The sequence below is a fragment of the Staurois parvus genome, unplaced genomic scaffold, assembly GCF_062004578.1.
Source record: "Staurois parvus isolate SC_StPar_1 unplaced genomic scaffold, SC_StPar_1.0 ptg000365l, whole genome shotgun sequence".
NCBI lineage: Eukaryota > Metazoa > Chordata > Amphibia > Anura > Ranidae > Staurois > Staurois parvus.
Genome location: NW_028318161.1, coordinates 7152376 through 7171648, shown reverse-complemented (window position 1 = coordinate 7171648; position 19273 = coordinate 7152376). Strand labels below are relative to the sequence as shown.

Below are 19273 nucleotides of genomic sequence, written 5' to 3'. Positions count from 1 at the left end.
GGATGTGGCTACAAAGAGGCTGCAGGAAATCAACAACATAAAGATGTAATAAGAAAATGAAAACAAATATTTGTTAAACAAATTGCAGTGATTTTAGCATAAGTGTCAATTACTTGGGGTTTACATCTACTTTAATTCCCTCCCACAAAAATGCATGTGATTTTGAAACCTGCCAAGGAACCACAAGTCCCTGCATATCCTTCTAGTGGATGTCAGGCTGCATTGTGGGACTTGTAGTTCTTCAGCAGCTGCTGTAATGCTTAGCCACACAATTCACCTTTTTTTTTTATTCATTAAAAATCTGCTGAGACTTAAACTTGGAAGGGCAGATCTGGGAACACAGGGGCCCTGTCTGTCTGCCCTGGATGTTGTATTCAGTGGGTGTGTTTGTATTATTTAAAATTGCAAAAAAAAAAAATAATAATTTTGTATAGCATTTTTTTGCAGTTCTATTTTTTTTTATATCAGTTCCATTAGAAAGGTGATTTCCATTTCTAGTAATTCCAGTTACTAATTATAACATTTTGTTTGACCAATTTAAAATTGTACTCCATCTCTTCTCTTCTCTCCTGCGCTCTTATACAAGCTGTCTTCACTTTTCTCCTTACATTCTTACCATCCCCCCTCATAGATTTCTTAATTCTCTTAAATTTATCTTCTCTCCTCCCCTCCTTCTTCTTTTTTTTTTTTTAAATAGGTTTTTTAAATAAGTTCTCACTACAGCTTGTAGGACTGTCTACACTGGGCTGAATTACATTGTGTTTCATGGCTAGCTGGGCCTATACTATTCCTTTGCCAAATTGTTAGCTGATTGCGCATCTGGAGTAGGCATTAGATTGGCCATTTTCGAAAAGGATTTTGTGGAACCCGAGGGTTCCTCCAGAGTTTGCTAGGGGTTGCTTGAGTTGTGGCTGATTGGCCTTCTAGTTGATGGTGCCTAAATAGTTTTGGGACTAATGCCTTTTTGAAAGAGCCAGTAGTATGACAAAAATTATATTATATCTTTTTATTTCAGTAATGGTAGCATTCTGACTGCCACTGTATGGTGGGGGTCATTCTTCCCAATAGTCACCCATGTAAGATGCATTTTTCCCACTGCTACCCCCAATGAATTGGTTTAAACAGGGGTTCCCTTAGACCTCAAAACTATTTCAAGGGTACATTAGATGGATGACCAGGTGTGCCGTACTTGTTGGTTAGTAGGGATGAGCTCAGGTGGTTTTTGGATCCTGATCTGAACTCACTTGAGGAAGCTCAGCAGGAAGTGGTCACTGTACTGGACTAATCATAAGCAGTCGAGCCATGTAATATTACCCTCCCGGCAACCACAGGTATAAATGGGGTGGGGAATGCCTCCACCACAGATAATTGGCCCAGTACAGGTACAGCTTCCTGGTGGGCGCAGACTATGATCCAAACATGCCTGAGATCACATTTCAGTGTTGGAGATGTAGGACTGGTGGAGGAATGGTACAGCATGTTCTTCCACTGCTATTGAACCTCTTGTCGCCCGATCTTAGAAATGCTGAAATTAATTTGATGCCAGTGAGGTGATTACCAACAATGTAAAAACTGAATCACCTGTGTAATACAGCGAGAGTTATTTCCCCCCCCCTCCAGGATATCCTCACTGAACACATGTGGCTGAGTCACTGGGGTGAGTCATCTTGGTTTGGAGTGACAAATTGTGGCTGGTGACTCTTTACATGTCTGAGAGATCCTGCACTGTGCTGCTGTAGAAGATGGTTTATAGCAGAGACCCACCCTTGGCTTTGTAGCCCTTCCGTGAGTCTAAGGCTGACCATACACGATTAGACTTTCATATGAAAATTTTTCCTTTCTGGAGTGTACATTTGAATTTCTAATGGTTATTGGGTCAAATCCATGTTCATTTTCAACCATAGTGACAAAATCTTCCATTGAATAGAATTGTGTGTTTTTTTTTTTTTTTTTTTTGTTTTTTTTTTTGTTTTTGTTCTTGAATGAAATCCTGTTAATGTATTTCGTTCAGGACAAATCACACAAAAAAAAGATACCTGTTTAATGTGTCTGGGATTACATTTGAAAAGCAGATATGGTCAAACTTTCCAACAAAATTAGTTGAATCAATGATGTCAGAAAAAATGTTCTAAAATATTTTGAAATTAGTTTTCCTATGAACTTTCATATGAAAATTCTACTAGTGCATGGCTAGCTTAACATCGCTGGATTTTAAGTCCTCTCTGTAGATCTGGTCCATGGAAAAAGATATCTCCCTGAACATATTGAGCAAACCAGAAACTGTATTACTGTTGTTACTGCGATATATATTTTGTGGGTTTATTGGGTACTTGGTATACCTGCAATCCAGGAGAGCCAACAAAGCATTTATTATAATATATATATATATATATATATATATATATATATATTTCAGGTAACTGAGATGTTCCCTCAAGCCCACTTAAGTGCCTTGGGCAGGTTTTTATATTGGTGGAGTGCTACTTTAAGTATGAAGCTGTTGCCTCCCTGTACCTGTTTTGCATTGCTTAGTGTACATCCGAATTCACATGAAGTTTGCTAAAGATGACCTAATTGGTTTGATGGTTGTCATTGCTTAACACAAATCGATATCTATCTCTATCTACCAGAATGGTGGGGAAAAAAAAGCATGGAGAAGGCTTTGAACAGATCACAATGTTTTAAATTTTTCTGGGGGCATACCGAGCCAAAAGTATGAAAGGTGTATGTATAATTTTTTATTCCCCTCTTACCCCTGGCCAGCAGACCTTCTATTTGCATGTAAGCCTCCAGAACAGGCTGATAGCTATGAAAAGTCTGACCTTCGAACTATTCAGATTTTGGATTACCTATGCAAGATAATGGTCTGCTTGCCTGACACACAATTTGTATCCAAAAATCTTTGACTAAAAGTGCCCCTTCAACATTGTGGGATACCGTAAAATGCTTTAGTAATGTGGAGTATTCAGAGCCTGGCAGAGCTTTATGGGCAGACACATACCATTGAAAAGCAACATAGACCTTATCAGGGAAAGTGTATGAAGGAAGAGCTGTTTGTATTATACAGAACAGACTGGCCATTTTTGTACTTCCATTCTGCATGAGGAGAAGGAAATGGGGATACCCAGTTTCTGTGGACAATGAGGGCAAAGCATAGTTTCCAAGCAATTGTAGAATTGATGATGGTGGAATGTCTACTTCCAAATACATGAGTCTGTAAACAAATATTCTGCATGGCTAATTTATTTCCTAAATACTTAAGTTAAAGCTCTACAACTTTGTTAATTTATTGGCAGCCATTTTGGGGCCACAATTAATCTGCAACAGTAGCCTTGGGCTGTGACAAAGATGGACTACAATCCATTGAACTCTGGACAGAATAAACTCTTCTTGTTTGGACTCATATTCATGATCAAAACCCATTAGTGCCTTTATTACTCACTATATATACAGTATAAATACATGTTCTTTTCAGTAAGCCTTCACCCTGCCCTGGGGCCATGTTTAATCTGTCACAGTAGTCCTAGTCCCCTCTGTGATTAGGACAGGGACTGTTTTAGTGCCAGTGAAGATTAGGCTGTGCCAGGTCTCTTGAAGGAATTCAGGTCACCATATTGCTGTTCTGAAATCTATATAAATAGATGATCACTCTTATCTCACCCAGTGACATCAGCAGATAGTACTGCAAGGTTGCTATATAGTGTTTTACTTCACATTGCAGAAGAGGTGGAGACTTCACACTGCTCTCTATCATTGTGAGTACTGTATACAATCTTCTAACGTGTTATGTGCTCCTGTGATTATCCACCTTCCCCAGAACACGCCATCTTTCAGGATGTATGTTTCTTCCTCTTGGTTTATACTCTGTCCTTTTAAGAGTCACACCATTCTTCTAACCCTTGAGGACCCTAGAAAGATTTTTCTTCTGCAGGTCCTAGTCTTTCCTACCCATTTTGAAGCTCTCCTCAGTGTCTGGATTCTTCTTTACAAAAAATGCAACAGAAAGAGACTCCTGAGGAGCAGGGATCCTGAAAATTATCAATTAAACCAATAGATTTATACCACCATCTTTTTCCAGTTGTTAATTGGTGTACATTTTATTTAAAAAAACTTATTTTGACTTTTTGTTGGGCCATGTCAGTATCTTGTATTGTATTGGTGGGTAGATGGGTGCTGACTGTCCTCCACGTTACAGTATTTCAGTATAGTCTCCACTGTGTTCTCTGCCATAAAATAGTCTCATCAATTTGTCAACAGAGCCCGGCCCGCAGGGTAAACAGATCAGTCCGCTAATATCTGAGCTCACTAAGCTGTGTGGATGTTTCTGGACCTCCGCTGTATGCACAGTTCTAAAAAGTTCCTATTACATTGGACTGTCTGTATTAGGCCTGCTGTTCTGTGGTGTGATAGAGCATGGATAATTAGGAATTCATGACCAACAAAGAATATCCTGGTGTAAATGTAGGATGTAATAATCACTGCTCAGATTTTACGTTTATTCAGTTGTCTCAATAGAAAAATTGCTGTTTAACAGCATGTCAACCAGATTGCAGCAGAGTGACCCTAGCCTAGATTCTAGAACTGTGGTTGGTCTTTCATGATAATCGGTCATTCTTTATCACAACCCTTCCCCCCCCCCCCCCCCAAATGACATTCCAGTTGAATATGGACATCCAAAGTTTATTTTATTTTAGGTACTTGTATAGCACCGTCCATTTACGCAGCGCTTTACATATATATTGTACATTCACATTAGTCTCTAACTCTCAAGGATCATACAATCTAATGTCCCTAACTCACATTCATACATACACATACTAGGGACAATTTAGACAGGAGCCAATTAACCTACCAGCATGTCTTTGGAGTGTGGGAGGAAATTGGAGTAACCGGAGGAAACCCATGCAGGCACAGGGAGAACTCTAGGCAGGTGGTGCCGTGGCTGGGAAATTTTACCAACTCCTCCAAGCGGAAGTGCTAACCAACTATTGGCAGTATATAAATCCTGTATAATAATAATAATTTAGCCACTGTGTGTGTGTGTGGTTTTTACTATTCTCACTTGGGCATGTTACTTTTCATCTTTTGATCTTGTAGGTCTGATCACTGCCTGCCATGTGAACAATGTCTTTTGCACCCATAATGGGGCATTTGATGGGTTAACAGATGAGCCACCATGTGAGTCAGGATTAATAAATGTTCCATGTTATAGGTGATCTTGATAAAGGCATGTCGCTGCTTGAGTGCCAAAGGTTGTGTTCTGCCCAGTTCCATCAATGGGGATCTGGCCCCTTTAAAATTCCTTCCTAGCTTGTCTCTGTGTAATATTTCTAATATTTCAGCTTTATACCATTTTAAAAGGGGACTATTGCATATGATTTGAGAATTGTGCCTTATGTGGGCAGATTTGTTATCTCATTGCTTAGATCTTTACTTTTAAAAACCTGGGATGAAACCTCGTACTGAAAAAAGGAACCTAAAGCAGAATTAAGACTCCATCATACAAGGCAGACTCTCTGTTCCTGATCCACCAAGTAATGACTTTGCCCAGCCATCTTAGTTTCGGGCAGGCCGAAACCAAAATATGGCAGACTGCCATAAACCCCCCCCCCCCCCCCCCTCCCCCTTGAGCAGCTGGAGAAAATAGTTTGTGGACATTACAGGATTGTATAGGTGTTGAATATGTTTCCTCTGAGATGCTGGCTTTCAAACATATGGTTTCTATAAATTGTTTACACGACGGCCTGAAAACATTTTGTGGTTTTTATTGAGCAGTGCGGCTCAGCTGGAGAATGTGAGTCACGGTATGAGCAGGCCAATTGGCATTCAGCGAGGAGAGGGGAAAAAAAAATTACACTTTTTATTCAGAAATCACATTTTGCGTACTATGATCTGATTGGTTTCACAGCTGTGTTCACCAATTATATCACATCTGTGGGGTATGCTGCAGCCTGGCTGATTTCAGGGGAGGGGGAGGGCCTTTCAAACCGCAATATTATATATATATATATATATATATATATTTTTTTTTTTCTTTAAATGTTTTAACGTATTTTGCTTTCTATACCTGATAAACCAGCAACCCCTCCGGTCTCCCTTTTGACATACAATTTGCATAAATATATATAAAAGAATGCGCTAAATACCAAATCACATGAAAATGCAGATAAAATAAAAAATCTATTTATAAATGTCCGTAATTCATATATAAGTCCAAACACCAATATAAGTGATTAAAAAATCTCTTAACCACTTGAGCCCCATTGGATTTACCCCCCTTCCTGACCAGGCCTTTTTTTGCTGTTTGGCGCTGCACTAATTCAAATGATAATTGCGCGGTCATGCAATGCTGTACCCAAACGAAATTTACGTCCTTTTTTCACACAAATAGAGCTTTCTTTTGGTGGTATTTGATCACCTGTGCGCTTTTTATTTTTTGCGCTATACTCAAAAAAATCACAAAACTTTTGAAAAAAAACAATATTTTCTACTTTCAGCTATAAAAAATATATCGTAAACGCAAAGTTAGTCATAAATTTAAGCCAAAATGTATTCTGCTTCATGTTTTTGGTAAAAAAAATCCCAATAAGTGTATATTGATTGCTTTGTGTGAAAGTTATAGCGTCTACAAACTATGGTATAGATACTGTAATTTATGCATTTTTTTGCTATACAGCGCTGCACTAACTCAAATGATAATTGCGCGGTCATGCAATGCTGCACCCAAACAAAATTTACGTCCTTTTTTTCACACAAATAGAGCTTTCTTTTGGTGGTATTTGATCACCTGTGCGCTTTTTATTTTTTGCGCTATACTCAAAAAAAATACGAAAATTTTGAAAAAAAACAATATTTTCTACTTTCAGCTATAAAAAATATATCATAAACTCAAAGTTAGTCATACATTTAAGCCAAAATGTATTCTGCTACATGTTTTTGGTAAAAAAAAATCCCGTGCATTAGCGGGCAAACTGGCGCTATCTAGGAGGGGCGCTAACACTATCGGAAGTCACCAGTGACACTAATACAGTGATCAGTAAAAATCTGTTCACTGTAATCAATGACACTGGTGACAGGGCAGTGAAGGGGTTAACTGGGGGGGCGATCAAGGGGTTAAATGGGATTTCTGGTGCACTAGCGGGCAAACTGGCGCTATCTGGGAGGGGCGCTAACACTATCGGAAGTCGCCAGCGACACTGATACAGTGATCAGTAAAAATCTGTTCACTGATCAATGACACTGGTGACAGGGCAGTGAAAGGGTCAACTCGGGGGGCGCGATCAAGGGGTTAGACGGGATTATTGGTGTATTAGCGGGCAATCTGGCGCTATCTGGGAGGGGCGCTAACACTATCGGAAGTCGCCAGCGACACTGATACAGTGATCAGTAAACATTGGTTCACTGATCAGTGACACTGGTGACAGGGCAGTGAAGGGGTTAACTGAGGGGGGGGCGATCAAGGGATTAAAGGGGATTACTGGTGTACTGGCGGGCAATCTGGCGCTATCTGGGAGGGGCGCTAACACTATCGGAAGTCGCCAGCGACACTGATCAGTAAAAATCGCTTCACTGATCAGTGACACTGGTGACAGGGCAGTGAAGGGTTAACTGGGGGGGGGGGTCGATCAGGGGGTTAAATGTGTCCTAGTGTGTTCTAACTGTAGTGTAGTGCTTGTGTACTCACTTTTTGGATGTCGTCTTCTCTGTCTGGAACGGAATGTGTCCAGGCAGAGAAGAATGACATCATATCCTGCCCTGTGTAAATATCAACACAGGATAGGACAGGGACCGATCATGTGATTTCTGCCAGAAATCACTGGCTGAAATCTAATGATCGATCCCTCCTGGATCGAATCGTATCACCCGCGGGTCGGCGGGAGCACGCGCGCCCCCTACCCGCGAATGTGTCGGGAGCGCGGAGCACGTTTTTAAAACGTGCTTTTGCGCTCCATTGCCGCCCTGCACACGTATATACACAGTGGCAGGGCGGCAAGCGGTTAAACAAGAAAAAACACCATGTAGAAAAATCCACCACCGAATGAAATTGGTAAACTCACCAGAACTATTTGCTAATCAAATTATAAATCAGCAAAAATAGCAATTGCTCTGGGAGCGATGATCTGTTGGAGTATCCAGGAGCAATAGACTGCAATCAGCCAAATCAGCATTCATGGAACAGCCTTAACTGCAAGTGGTCATCATGTCTTCATAACTTTGGAAATGCTCGGGGAATCAAAGAAGAGTATCAAAAATAGATTTTTTTATTTTATGTATTTATCTGCATTTTCATGTTATTTGGTATTTAGCGCATTCCTTTATATATTTTTTTTTTGTCACTTACCTTTTCTTTGGTTAGGTTTGCAGCTTTATATATAATTTTATTGGCGCTGTGTCTATATAGTTTACATACAATTTTGTATAGTCTGTAGGATTGAGTCTGTTTATGGCACACAAAAATGGGCCCATCAGTAAATTTTATTTTAGAAAAACTGCCGAAACTTTGCAGTGGTGTCCCTCCTAACTTTACAGGCTTGTGTGCTGACATTTTTTTAGATTTTTGTCCTGGTATGTGGCATGTCTCCTCTTCTATGCTATGTTCAACTTTCGCAGTAGAGCTAGGTCTTAAATAGCTCTTCACTATTGATATTTTGGCATCAAGGCCCATTACTGGCAAATTGGTGATATTCGGGTGAGTTGTTGACTACTTGTGGCGGAGGCTGGGCGCAGACATCTGTACTGCTAGCAGAGTGTCCCATATAACTATCTCTTACTGTTATGGCAGCATTGTGTTCTCTATAGAGGGGTGAATGGTTATTTAGTAGATAAGGTTCTGCTATCTGCGTCTGGTTAGTTCAGGGTAGACCCTATCATACCCTCAGATGCCATAACATGCAACACAAGAGATTTCATATTTATGTCTTGGCTGTGGTGGGTTTTTTTGTTGGTTTCCCCCTTTTTGTTCTAGCTTTTGGTGGTGATCAGATTGCTAGAGGAAGTAGCTATAAACTGGTTAATATTTAAAGGAACCCTGTACCGAGAAGAATAGAAGCAACCATATAGGAACTCTCCTTTGAAAAATACTAATGTACCTTCAACGGCTTCCATACTTTTAGCCAGCAACCTAAGAGCAGCATGGAGGTCAGGAGATTGAACTTTCTGTGGGCTTTGCTGGTTGCATTCTGCTATTAGGTGCATAACTTGCATTATGGAGGCAGTAGACAGCCACTTGTGGCCTAAAACTAAAATTCAATTTAGTCCAGTTATATTCTGTCATGAACTTTTGCTTTTGAATTGAGGAACTCAATGCAGCTAAAGTCTTGGAGTGTGAACTCGCGATCCAGTGCTATAATTCAGGTGCGCTAACTGTTCAGGCACCATATATGGAATTTATGGAAAGTTTGCGTTCTCTTTTTGGCGTGAGAAATGTGGCTATGAGTGCTGACAATGTGTTCTTTGTTGTGTGCTCGGAAACCTTCTATTGTGTTTATCTCTCTACAAAGAATCTTTTGCTGTTTCGTTGGGCGTCTGCAGCCTTGTGACCAGCTTGATAAAAGACAAGCGTTCCCTGTGGCGATCAGACTTCACATATCTGCAGTGCCAAACTTCAATTTAGTGATGTAAATGGAATGTGAGAAGTTGTTTTAGGGCTTCATAGACTGTAGAACAGTCTTCACTGTGTTGGGAATTGTATTGCTGTAGGGTGACAAATCTGACAGGTGGGAGTGCAAAATAAGTGATGCTCCATCACATTGGTTTCTCTAGTGAGGAAGATGAAACCATGTGAGTGTCCTGGCGCAGAGACATATTTGGCATTAGATTTCTTGATTTGCTAATTTTATTAATGCTGTAAACAATCTGATTTCTAGAGTATCTAAACCTTTACAAGTGTTCAACTTTTTATTCCTAAATGTTTCCCCTTCCTTGTTACTATTTGGGCCCCATTCACACCTATTTTTATATGTGAGCATTATTGCATGTCCCTGTTTGTTTACACCGGTTGTTAATTTACAGTACATACTGAATATGACATAGCAGGGGTGTGTAAATTAAAAAAACACAAAAAAAAACTACTTGTCCAAGGGACTAAAATGGGATCTCAATCTACTTGTCCCTCATGACATTCTACTTGTCCTGATAGATAGATAGATAGATAGATATATATATATATATATATATATATATCTATCTATCTAATTATTTTATTTTTTATTTTTTTTTCTTTCCCCCAGAATGGAAATAATGAAGGGTGTTTCTTATTAGGCAGAGGTGCTTTTTGGGACTGTCTGGGGCTTTTAAAAATTGAAAACTGGCTTTATGGTGACTTAAGCTTTCTTTTAGTTTTTTGCAGAAAATTTCCTAGAACCCCCCCCAAACGTTATAGGTGTGTGTTTTTTGGTTTTTTTTTTTTTGTTTTGTTTTTTTACATCCCTTGTGACAGCAGGTACTCCTTATGGATGCCTCCTCTGCCCTTTTTAAAAGCCTTTGATCACACCAAAATTGGGTAATCAAATGCTTTCCTTTTTATAAAAATGGTGTTGGGGAAACTGGTGGTGATGTATGCTCCATTGCTTCATTTTTTTCTATATCAGAGGCGGACAGAGTTGGCTGCTTGATTGAGTGTCCTGTGGGACAGGACAGCTCGACACGGCTTCCCTTTTTTTTTTTTTTTTTCCCCTTCTGCTCAGAGAATAGGTGCAGGAACTCAACCATGCCCTCACCACACCGCTGTCTAACAGTGGGAGGCTCCTAATGGAGAATTGTTAAATACCAGTAGTGCATATTGCACAGAGCAGGGTTCGGGAGGGCGCTGCGTGCAGGGTTCAGGAATGTATATCTCACAGGCCAGTTTACACCCCCCAACTTCTTGTACAGAGCTCTCCTCCCACCCCCTAATCTTCTCTCCCCCCCACCTACAGAGTATCAGAGGGACTGCTGTAGAAAAGCAGCTTCAACTTGCAGAAGGAGTGCAATGTTAAGCGGGGAGAGGAAGCATTAGTGCTAAGGAGTGATAGGGGATGACATTGGTGCCAAGTTTTGAAGCATTGGTGCTAAGTGGGGGGAGGGGGCAATGTGCTAATTTCTAATGTGAGGGAGAGGGGAAACATTAAGGATTAGGGGGGAGAAGAGGAACATTTTGGGATAATTAGGAGAAGAGGAAGGACATTAGGGATAAGTGGGGGGAGAGACAGGACATTGGGAATTAGTGGAGGGATTGGTGATAGGTGGGAAAGAGGGGTACATTTGGAATAAGTGGGAGAAGGGGGGGCATTGGGGTTTAGAGGGGGAGAGGAGGAACATTGGAGATAAGTGGGGGAGAAGGGGACATTTGGGATAGGTGGGGGTGAGGGGGGCATTTGGGATAACTGGGGAGAAGAGGGGGATATTGGGGTTAAGTTGGATTGGGGGGGGGCATTGGGGATAAGTGAGGTGAAGAGGGAGGATTTTTGGGATAAGAGGGTGGACACTGGGGATTAGTGAAGGGAGAGGAGGAACTTTGGGGATAAGTGGAGTAGAGGGACATTTGGAATAAATGAGGAGGTTGGACATTGGGGATTAGTGGAGGAGAGAGGGACGTTTGGGATAAATGGGGAGGTTGGACATTGGGGATTAGTGGAGGAGAGGGGGACATTTTAGATAAGTGGGGGGACTTTGGGAATTAGTTGAGGAAGAACATTGGGGATAAGTGGAGGAGCAGGGGACATTTGGGATAAGTAGGAGAGGGGAACATTAGGGATTAGTGGAGGGAGCTGTCCATTACAGGTTGGGTACAGCAGTACACCAATTTAGGGAACAGCAGAGGGGCAGAGCTCTGAGCAGTAGCTGCAGGGACTGGAGGTGGCTCAGTGTACTGGGACTGACAGCCAAGAGGAAGAAGTCCGGAAAGTATGTATGCACTTCTTGTGGAAAGAGGAGCAAAACTCCCAGTTCTGGCTTTTCATTGCAGAAGATTAGCTGCAGTAGAGTGCGGGGCGAGGACAGGCTGTAATACGATGGCCAGGCTTCTCTGTCTTCAGCTACTGCCAGTGCCGGAGTAGCCCGCAGCAGGGATAAATGCAGAAGAAAACTTCTTGCCCAGAACTGCATGTCCCGGGAGTCGGGTGATGGGAACTGCATAGGTCTGACCAGGACCTTCCACTCCTATACTGAACATGACATCGGTCTGAGCAGGGCATTAACTCCTATAGTGAAAAATGACATACAGTGATGTGAAAAAGTACTGTATTTCCTCCCAAACACCCCCCCCCTTTCTTCTTCCTTTTTTTTTTTTTTGCTTATTTGTCACACTTAAATGATTCAGGTCATCAAACAAATTTTATTACACAAAGATAATCATGGCTTCATTTATTAAGGGGAAAAAAGCTGTCCAAACTTGTCTGGTCCCATGTGAAGAAGTAATTGCTCTCTAAACCTAGTAATTGGTTATGCCACATCACTTCGGAAGAATTTTGGGAATTAAGAATAATACTGGTTTTTAAATGTAATTACCGGCTTTTTTTTTTTTCCCCCCTTCGCTATAGCTAAAGAATGAGCTGTCATTCTCTCCTCCGCTAAAGGAAACTAAGGGGCGGGGTCACCCAGTGACATTACCCAGTCACCCTGCCCCTTATTTCCATGTTTGACTGTTGGTATGATGTTCTTTTGATGAAATGCTGTGTTATTTTTATGCTAGTGGTGTACCAAAATGAAAATTCTGTTGCTGAAACCAATACAGAAAATTCAGAATGCATGTGGCTGAATTTGGAATGGGGAGGCTCCAATTTTTTTCTCTATTTTCATGTATATTTTTTTTATTTATGTTTTAACTTATGATTTTACTGCTATCACATAGGGGACCAATAGTCCCCTATGTGATAGCATATGAGTGACAGGCCATCTTTGTAGGGGGAGAGCCAGTGTGTGCAAGGAGGGGACAGGAGAGGAGCAGTGTATACAGAGGCTCCCTCACTGGCTGTCACTATGGGGTTTATTTACTAAAGCTGGAGAGTCCAAAATCAGACTCCTGCATAGAAACCAATCGGCTTCCAGGTTTCATTGCCAAAGCTTCATTGAACAAGCTGAGGTTAGAAGCTGATTGGTTTCTATGCAGATGGGAGTCTGATTTTGGACTCTCCAGCTTTAGTAAATAAACCCCTATATGTCAGCGCTAAATGCCATTGCCAGCTTTTTTTTTTTTTTTTCCCCACCGTTTCTGCTTAAATTATAAAAATTCTCTGAGCTACAGTTCTCCCACTTAAAAAGATGAGAGATGCCTGTAATTGGCATCATAGGTAGACCTCAACTATGAGAGACAAAATGAGAAAAAAAATCCAGACAACCACATTGGCTGATTTGGAAAGAATTTATTTGCAAATTATGGTGGAAAATAAGTATTTGGTCAATATCAAAAGTTCATCTCAATACTTTGTTATATATCCTTTGTTGGCAATGACAGAGGTCAAACGTTTCTTGTAAGTCTTCACAAGGTTGGCACACACTGTTGCTGGTATTGTTGGCCCATTCCTCCATGCAGATCTCCTCTAGAGCAGTGATGTTTTGGGGCTGTCGCTGGGCAACACGGACTTTCAACTCCCTCCAAGGTTTTCTATGGAGTTGAGAACTGGAGACTGGCTAGGCCATTCCAGGACCTTGAAATGCTTCTTACGAAGCCACTCCTTCGTTGCCCGGGCGGTATGTTTGGGATCATTGTCATGTTGGAAGACCCAGCCACGTTTCATCTTCAATGCCCTTGCTGATGGAAGGAGGTTTGCACTCAAAATCTCACGATACATGGCCCCATTCATTCTGTCCTGTACATGGATCAGTCGGCCTGGTCCCTTTGTGGAGAAACAGCCCCAAAGCATGATGTTGCCACCCCCATGCTTCACAGTAGGTATGGTGTTCTTTGGATGCAACTCGGCATTCTCTTTCCTCCAAACACGACGAGTTGTGTTTCTACCAAACAGTTCTATTTTGGTTTCATCTGACAATATGGCATTCTCCCAATCCTCTTCTGGATCATCCAAATGCTCTCTAGCAAACCTCAGATGGGCCGGGACACGTCTGGCACTGCAGGATCTGAGTCCCTGGCAGCGTAGTGTGTTACTGATGGTAGCCTTTGTTACGTTGGTCCCAGGTCTCTGCAGGTCATTCACTAGGCCCCCCCGTGGGGTCCTGGGATTTTTGCTCACCGTTCTTGTGACCATTTTGACCCCACGGGGTGAGATCTTGCGTGGAGCCCCAGATCGAGAGAGATTATCAGTGGTCTTGTATGTCTTCCATTTTCTAATTATTGTTCCCAAAGTTGATTTGTTCACACCAAGCTGCTTGCCTATTGCAGATTCAGTCTTTCCAGCCTGGTGCAGGCCTACAATTTTGTTTCTGGTGTCCTTTGACAGCTCTTTGGTCTTCACCATAGTGGAGTTTGGAGTGTGACTGTTTGAGGTTGTGGACAGGTGTCTTTTATACTGATAACAAGTTCAAACAGGTGCCATTGATACAGGTAATGAGTGCAGGACAGAGGAGCCTCTTAAAGAAGAAGGTACAGGTCTGTGAGAGCCAGAAATCTTGCTTGTTTGTAGGTGACCAAATACTTATTTTCCACCATAATTTGCAAATAAATTATTTCCAAATCAACCAATGTGATTGTCTGGATTTTTTTTCTCATTTTGTCTCTAATAGTTGAGGTCTACCTATGATGCCAATTACAGGCCTCTCATCTTTTTAAGTGGGAGAATTTGCACAATTGGTTACTGACTAAATACTTTTTTGCCCCACTGTATAGTGAAGAACCCCACTATGTAAAAGGGAATTCATTTTGTAAGATTTGTTGCTCAGCCTTTGGGACATTTTATATTTAAAATCTCACTTTTCGAGGAGTTAATTTTCAGTTTTGATAACTCTCCGTATTCTTTCAATTTTCTCATTAGGTTTGGTAATGTTAATCTAGGGTTTGTAATATAGAACAGCATATCATCTGCATATGCTGCCGCTTTATGCTCTCTGTCCCCTATCCACATTCCTTTGACGTCTACACTATTTCTCACGGTTGCTAATAGAGGTTCCAAGGAAATCACAAACGGCAACGGGGATAGTGGGCATCCCTGTCTAGTTCCATTATACATCCTAAAAAAACTTTGATAATGATCCATTGACCTTCAATGTGGCTTTTGGATTCCTATATAACTCCTTTTTCTGTTTCAATATTTTTATTAAAGTTTTTTGTTTTTAAGAATATAACCAGCTCAAAATACGCCCTCACAGGGCAGAGCAGAACAGTAACACATAAACGGAGACATCCTGCTGACTTGTATTAGTCAAATAAAGAAATGTTCAATGACATCAAGAAGGGACGGCAAAAAGCCGAACCAAATAGCAGCAGTAATCCAACATAATATAGGAAAAAGAAGAGGAAAGAAAAAAGGTTAGAAGAAAATGAAACAAAATAGAATCGGTAAGAAAACATGAAAGAAGGGAAACTAGAAGGATCACGGATCCGGGGCTAGCATAGGCAGCGACTATAGGAGGCCATAACTAGTAGGAGGAAGGGATGGCAAGGAATAACGTTCCCAAACCTTAAGGAATCTTGGATGAGAATCATGAAGAACCCTAGACATCTGTTCATTGAATAACATAGCATTCAACGGGGTCCTCACTCCCTGGAAGACAACCCAAGCTTGAGCTTTAGCACGTTTGGCCAAAATAAATGGGTAGGATGCCAATTTCTGCTGAGACCTAGACAGACCCAAAATTGGGCAATGCAGGAGGGCCACCTTTTGCATTCCTACGGACCCTAATATGAAATAGTTTGTAGCAAACCGAAAACCCTAGACCAGAAGTCTATCAATTGCAGGCACGACCACCAAATGTGCAAGACGTCCCCGCGTAGACCACAGTTCCGGAAACGCCCATCTCCGCCACCTATATAACTCTTTTATCCACTGCACCATTCTGGGTCCAATTCCTAATGTCTTCAGCGTGTCTATCATAAATACTCTATTGAAGGCCTTTTTTGCATCGACTGATAAAATGACCCCTAGTTCCTCTCCTCTTTCACTGGTTTGCAGTATAAGCAATGTTCTTGGTCCATTATCCCTTCCTTCTCTGCCTGGGATAAATTCCACTTGGTCTAAGTGTATCCAATCAGGCATCAGCTCTTTCATCTTTGTTGCATATACCTTCGCATATAATTTTTGTATAGACGTTCAACAAAGATATCCGTCTGTAACTGGTACACTGAGACCAGTCTTTCCCCTCCTTTGGGTATTACTGTGATATATGCCTGTAACGACTCCTCCCTCAACTTTGTCTCTTCTCGCAATGCATTCATGTATATACACAGTTTAGGGACTAGATATTCTTTAAACGTCTTATAATATCTCAGTGAATCCATCAGGGCCTAGGCCCTTTCCTACAGCTGTACTCTTCAGTGCTAAATTTGACTTCTATTGATATTAAGCTATCTAAAGCTATCAAACTAGCTTCATCCAATCTAAGTAGACTGGCCTCGTTCAGATATATCTGCCTTTATTTTTTCCCCCCTTTTTTCTTCCTCTGATTCCTTCTGGTTCTTAAATTCTGCTCCGTATACACCGCTGTAATATCTCTGAAAAGTCAGTATAAGCACATTGGACACCAAGGATAAGAATGACACCGTGTTAGCCAGGCATTGGCACATGAGTGCATTTGACCTGCTTATTAAGTGGTCAAGGAGTTGAGTGCTGTGGCTACAGGGGGAGCACATGTGAAGACCCTGATTACCGAATAAGAGTGTTCACAGCAGCACTGTTTTTTATTCATGTTCATGAATTGGGACTCTTACAAATGGAAGGGACTGTTTCTGTACTAATTGAAGCACTTATTACATTTATGGTTGCATGTTATATGCTAATTTCATTGAGTTTTGAGGCGAGAGGGGTATTGTAGTACTGTATGCAGTTAAATTGTATTTCACATGTCATTAACAGAGTTGGACAAAGGTGCATACGCATCTCACAGAAATTCTATTACACGTGCACTAGGTAGAGGAGGAGGTGCACTGTAGATCGTCCACCACCTTTTACATTTATTCACACCTTTATACTATTAATTAGGTAACACACATGCCTTGTAACATCCTATATTGTTCGGATTCCCTCCTTCACTGCATGTACTGCTAGTAATATGAAGTCATGTCTTCACAGGACTGGAATCGATGTTTGCAGTCACTTTTGCAGCAGTTGGTTTTCTTATTCCGGGTCAGAATCCTGCGCAATGTCGCCTTTTTTTTTTTTTTTTTTTTTTTTTTTTTTTTGCTTTCGGTCAGTTGACCATGTCAACCATGCTTATCAGTTGGCGTTTTTCCGGAAACTGTGTATTATTATACAGAATTTTTATAGCACCAACAGTTTGCTAAGCTCATTACAATATAAAGAGACAATACAGCAACAATACAGTTCCATACAAGAGGGATAGGAGCGCCCTGCTCCTTGGAGCTTACAATCTAAGAGATGCCGTCTAACCGTTTTATACTGTACCTTGTGACCCTGCAAATAAATTGGCACCATCAGTCAGAGAGGCGCCAGCTAAGTGGACACCAATAATTTTCCCTCTTTGAAGCTCAGTAAACTCTGACATGACTCCCTATTACTAGCAGCGCACGCAGTGAATAACGAAAGTGTGTGTGTTGTGTTTTTTTTTTTTTTTTTTTTTTTTTTGTCTAATCCCTGTAGATCTGATCAGGGTCTTCACTGTTGTACTGAACATTGTGCACTGATTCACTATCCTAGCACTGTGAAAGGCATTAATGATAGCAGGGTGAACGCGGGTTTCATAGTATCAAGTCATATGATTGTCCTCTGTGTGTGTTCGTATCCATGGAAATGTATTTGTGGCCAGTCTAAATTTATTTGGAAAACATTTACATCTGTATTTGTTTTCAGATGTTTCCATCACTTAGCATGTTTCCTGGGATTTTTTTTTTTTTTTTTCTTTTCTTACTTCTCCCCTACCCCCACTTATCCACTTTAAAATATACAAGTATAGGGTTATTAGTTGGGAAAGTCGCTTTGCCAGAATTGACGTCCTCCTTGGGGACCTTTTTTTTTTTTTTTTATATTGAATTTGGAATATTTCTGATTTGTCGAGAGATTGTTGCTCTTATAATTGTTTTCAACTATTTGTTAAAGCCCATCTCCAGTTTCAGACAGGGAAATGAGGACATAAAGCCCATGCAAGGTTTTTGCTGTGGTCTGTTATCCCACCAGGGAGATTTGTCTTCACTTCCTGTCAGTAAAGAACATTATGGGTAATCTCTTCAGTGGTGACAAATTTTTTTTTTTTTTTCTTTTCTGTGCAATGGGGAAGGATTAGAACCTTTTGTCAGGTTGTGAGCTGGCTTCCTGCCCAGTGACATATCTTCCCCTTATTATTACCAGGTGTCACAGGGATGGGAAGTGAGGTGAAATCTCCCCAGTGTATAGTAACAGAACATTAACATGTTCCTAAACCCACAACAGTAAAATCAGTCTATATATGCAGTAAAGCATGCTTGTTATACTCACTGTGGGACCTAAGGGGGTAATCCTCTGCATGGTATAAAAAGGATGTTTGATCCTGTCTTCTCTGATCTTCCCCTTCTTTTACTGTTCCCAATCTATCTGATGATAGAACAGAGCCTGGGGGGAGGGAGGGAAAGAGATGTTTGGGGAGGGTGAATGTGATCAGCACAGGGCCAATCAGCACTGTCCCGACAGAGGGTCAGGGGTCCTGCATCCTCATAGGACAATCGGGAGGATGAAGTCACAAGACTACTCTAACTGCTGATGCGAAAAGGTATTTAGCAGTTTATATTTATTTATTATTAAAATAATTGTGTTTCCATGTTCTGTGTACTGTGGGAGACCAGATATAGTGAATGCAGGGTCCTGGGTTTAGTAACACTTTACCGTGACAGAATTATTGATTCTTCCCAGGGAAAAAAAAAATCTATATGCTTTTGTCTTTAGATTTGTAGTGCCTAAAACAATATTGTGTGAGTATCCATTGTGCATTCATCGGCAGGGATTCATTTACACCTCTGGTGTTCCAAGCTATCATTTTTGAGTTGCTTTTGGATGTCAAATTTTCAAAACTGCTGATTTTTGTGATTACAGCAGATTAAACCGTTTTCAGTTTCAACATTTTGGCTTGGGACAGGTAGCTTTTGGCGTGAGTAATTCAGGTTCCAGATACTGCAAGCATGTTCTCGCAGGGGTTAATTTCTTGGCGGGAATTAAGCTGGGGGTTATAGTGGGTTATGAGATGCATATCGCTCCCT

At 41.1% G+C, this 19273-nt stretch overlaps 1 protein-coding gene across 3 annotated transcripts in view; it reads left to right on the top strand.

Annotated features, from left to right (window-relative positions):
• Positions 1 to 19273, top strand: part of GSN (gelsolin) — an 81896-nt gene that overhangs the window by 10957 nt on the left and 51666 nt on the right. The gene's annotated exons all lie outside the window — the stretch shown is intronic.